Consider the following 5,019-nt stretch of genomic DNA (forward strand, 5'->3'; position numbering starts at 1 on the left):
GATACCGATACGTAATATCGGATCGGTCCATCTCTAGTATCCAGAAAACACATTATATGCTGCAATAAATGCAGTGCCCAAGTGTCCCCTCTCCCCACTGCCTTTCAGCAGCATGCAACAGCAAACAGGTCATCAGAGGAGGCCAAGATGATGATTAAGTTTAACATTGTCTACAATATTGCCAAAGCACTTTAAGTACAAGATTGTTAGTTAATAATTCACAAATGAATATTGTCTGTATGGACTGCAATTTCCCCTCCAAAAAGTGCACATGTAAAACTGCGGTTTTAAGCGATGCGGTTGAAATATTTGAGTGCGCCTAACTTTTGTGCCGGTGCGCCTAACTCGCACAGTTGATGTGAGTTTCTACTCAGGGTTTTTTCTTCCAGTACAGAGCAGAAATGTTTTTGTTAAGATACTGGATACTTTGTGTTTTTCTCCACAATTTTAATTATAAGCTAGATATATTTCTACTAATGAAATTAGTTTGCTAACACCAACAGGGATGAGTCAGCGAGTCAGTTGGGCTTGTGAATCATGATTCATGAGTCAGTAAAGTGATTCTCGAGTATTGAACGATTCGTTCATGATTCGCGCATCACTATCGCTGACCTATGGACATCATGCCAGCTAAAAAGGATAAAAATAGAATGCCGATAAGAGACCTCCAAAGCTCAGTTTGCAACTTCGAAGCCAGGTCAGTCTGAAGGCTAACCTTGAAGCTAATGATGGAAGCATGGCTGAAGCTAACCCAAGCTACCCCTTCGATTATGACATCTTAACTGCAAAAATAACAGATGTGGTTGGTACGATTATAGAAGGGAAGATGGATGTTATCAACAGCAAACTTGATGCTATTCAGGCAACTCTTGATGGCAACACGAGATGCCTTGATGAAGCAGAGACCTGCCTCGAATGCGGAGGATATAATAGCCGACATGGAAGTTAGGCTTACTCGTGTAGAAAGTAAGATTTGCATGCTCTCAAACCGGCTGGATGATCAAGAAGCTCAGAGTAGAAGATATAATCTCCGCATATTTAGTGTCAAGGAAGGGGTGGAAAAGACGAATGCTATTACATATTTTGAAACGTGGCTTCCCTCTCTTCTCAAAATGAAGAGAAAATGCACCTTAGAACACACATGCATCAACACTACATATGAGCGGGCGGAGGGACGTTTGGAGTCTTTCTTATAAGTTAATTTATGAGGCTGATACTTTTACTGTTGCTACCACTCTACATGATTTAAATAACCAGATCCTGCAATGAGTGATTTAAAGTATGTCTCTCTGAATGTAAAAGGGATAAACAATGTTAAAGTAGTGTCTGATGCCTCTGTTTTACCAGATTAAGTTTTGATAATACATGAGAAACCAGTGCTGCTCAATTTGCCATCATGTGCAGTAGCCTTTCAAAAGCATTCCTATGCCTATGAGTTGACAAAGGACAAAACAAGATTTAGTTGTCTTTAATGTTGACAACCTGATGATGATGAACTGAATATGATGAATATAAAAAATTACACTACAGCGAAATAGAAGTGAAATATTATTACACATTAGTGTGTTATTATTAAACTGCATTTGTAGTAAAAAAAAAAAGCTGTGTAAAGTGTAATCTTATTTCTCTGAACATTTCATTGTTCATTTTGACACCAAATTGAGAGGAATTAAAACTAAAAAGTTAAGACTGGCCATGGAGTAAATTTTACTCTAATTTTGAGTGGGACAAAATGTTATTTGAAACAGAGATAAAATCAACTCTGCAAAACAGACACTCATTTTTTACTGTGTAGAGTCACGTGACCACAGCATCACCTGTTAACAGGAAGAACTCTCACAGAGGTTTTTTGGATAGTTTATCACACCACCCTGCCACATCCCTCGGGATGAATAAAGTACAATCAATCAATCAATCAATCAATCAATCAATCAATCAATCAATCAATCAATCAATCAATCAATCAATCAATCAATGAGTGAGTCAATCAACCAATCAATCAATCAATCAATCAATTAATCCCTTTCTTCTCTAGCTAATGCAGTGCCAGGTATTAATGTGACCGAGGATTAAGCAATATGTGGTCCAAAGTTTTTGGACTGTTCAAATTGAAACATATGACCTATTTGTTCAGATAAAGATAAACCAAATACAACATGATTTGGCTTCTATAAAGTGTGATATTATTTTCTGTTTTGGATGATCAGTAAAGCAGAGATACTGGAACCAGCACGTTCATCATGATTATTGTAACAGATGACAGTAAATGTTGGACTAAGTGAAGCTGGAAGATGTGATTCACCTCCAGAGATGGGCAGTAACTGTAAACCGATTACTTTTTTCAAGTAACAAGTAAAGTAAGGGATTATTATTGCAATAAAGGTAATTCGATTACTGTTACTTTCCAGTAAGCATGCTGCGTTACTGCATTGCTAAACTGTAATTTTGGCAGTCCCTCATTCCGTGTGCTTCATATTCCGGTTTGTCTGTCCTGTCTCGTCAGATAGATTCTGTTCGGCTGTGTTCCCCAGGTGTCTCACGACAATGATATTAGCATGTGTGACTTTCGTGGTAACAGACTTGTGCAGATCAACAATGGATTATATATCGAGTGCGGGAGAGAGTATGACTGTGCCGCCTTTAAAGCATGGAAGTACTGACCTTACTTTGAGTTTGTTTCATAAAAAGTGACAAAAACATTAGTGTCCGCTATACACTGAAAACTTCTTTCTACAGCGAAAAAAACCCATAAACTTCTGAGCAAGCACCAAGTACGCTGCCACGGGAATGTGAAATTCACAGAGAAACTCCCGGATCCTTCCACTAACATGACCGCTGCAGCACACCTGCACCAGGGCAAACCTCCGCCTACCTCACTCCTGCTATACAGGTGAAAATAGATTGAAGAGCAACAGGGCTTAGTGCCGCTGAGTCTTTGAATTTATTGATTTTCTGCTGTGTTTTACTTGCATCTATTTGAAAGAGTCAGTGTAAACGCAAAAAAACTGTTTTATTTTATATGCTGGAATGTGCAGAATATAGGTTTAAATGCTAAACAAATTTCTTCAAGTCAAAGACTTGCATTTAATTTAATTTTTGCTTGATGCATAAAGTTAAAAGATTAAAACTAATAAAGCAAGTTTTAAAAACAAACTTTTTCATTTGATTGCATTTTATATGATGGATTATTGCTTTATTACCTATTCAGCTTGTGTGTCATGTTTGTAAAAAGTAACTAACTAAGCAAATAATTACGTTTGAAAACAAGTAAGAGGATTACTTTTTTGGAACCGTAAGTAATTAGTTACTGATTTTTTTTTCACAGTCACATCATATTAATATAAAAATACAGAAAAAAAATTCAGGAAGGGGGCAAACACTTTTACACTTGTGATTTACCTTGAGGTCAGATCAAATTTCTAACTCTGTAACAGCGTGAGTCTGTGGACAGTAATGAAGCTTTTACACTGTCAGTCGGCTCCTCGGAATCATTTACTGTAGAATCACTGATTAAAGATCTGTAGAACTGATCAATAATGTCTTGATACATGCTCAGTCATCCAGGTAAGAAAATCTCAAAAAGTTGATTCTGTTCATCTGGATGTGACGTTTTCAGTGGGAGAAAGATTTCATCACTCATCCATGTAATTTATTCAGTCTCAGCTGACTGCAGGTTCATTAACAGCTTAATTGACGTCCACAGGCTCATGCAGTTCCAGAGTTAGAGATGTGGTTCTGACCTCAGAGTAATTCACCATAATCAATCATGAAAATACTGTTGATGTGTTTATCACACTTAAATGTTTCAGGTCTTCAAAGAAATTGAAGCTTTACTTTGTCTAACACGTACTGTCATCAATAATGATACTGTATGTAGCGGAGATGGCAATAAAGTTTACTTTGACTAATGAACATGATGAACCTGCTGGTTGCAGTATATTTGCTTAACGATAGATAATATCACACTTTATAAAAGCCAAATCTTGGTGTTCATCTGAACAACAGACTGGACTGGACTCATAACTCAGACGCCCTCTACAGGAAAGGGCAGAGCAGGCTGTACCTGCTGCGGAGACTCAGGTCGTTTGGAGTGGAGGGCCCACTCCTGAAAACCTTCTATGACTCTGTGGTGGCTTCTGCTATCTTTTATGGCGTGGTCTTCTGGGGCGGCAGCATCTCTGCTGGGGACAGGAAGAGACTGAACAGGGTGATCCGAAGGGCCAGCTCTGTTCTTGGATGCCCTCTGGACCCAGTGGAGGTGGTGAGTGACAGGAGAATGGTGGCTAAGCTGTCATCCCTGTTGGACAACGTCTCCCACCCCATGCAGCAGACTGTGACAGCACTGAGCAGCTCCTTCAGTGGGAGAATGCGGCACCCACGGTGTGGGACGGAGAGATTTCGCAGGTCTTTCCTCCCCACTGCTGTCAGACTCCATAATAAAAACTCTAACTGATCAAACACACACATCCATACATATGCAATGATACTAAGTGCAATAATCCTTTCTGTCATCGTTGTATTTTTACTCAGTTGTATATAGCATTTGTATTTGTATTCTATTTTTATCTTATTGTATATTTATTTTATTTTATTCTACTGTATATAGTATTTTATTTTATTCTATTCTGTACAGCTGTGTACTGTATTTATTCTTATTGTATTCTAATTTTTGCGTCATAACTTTTGCACTGTCCACTTCCTGCTGTGACAAAACAAATTTCCCACGTGTGGGACTAATAAAGGTTATCTTATCTTATCTTATCTTATCATTTTGTATTTAGTTTATCTTTATCTGAACAAATAAGTCACAGTGTTTCCATCTGAACATCCTCAGTCCTCAGTCGCATTAATACCTAGGACTGCATTAGCTAGAGAAAAAAGGGGTGTGGCAGGGTGGGGTTATAAACTACAGAAGAAACCTTTCTGAGAGAGTTCTTCCTATTAACAGGTGATGCTGTGATCAAGTGACTATGTCATCTGGCTTTTAAAGCAGCTCTCAGTCAGACTGAGGCAGTTTGT

The sequence above is a fragment of the Pundamilia nyererei genome, unplaced genomic scaffold, assembly GCF_000239375.1.
Source record: "Pundamilia nyererei isolate P.nyererei 1_Seehausen unplaced genomic scaffold, PunNye1.0 scaffold00750, whole genome shotgun sequence".
Lineage (NCBI taxonomy): Eukaryota > Metazoa > Chordata > Actinopteri > Cichliformes > Cichlidae > Pundamilia > Pundamilia nyererei.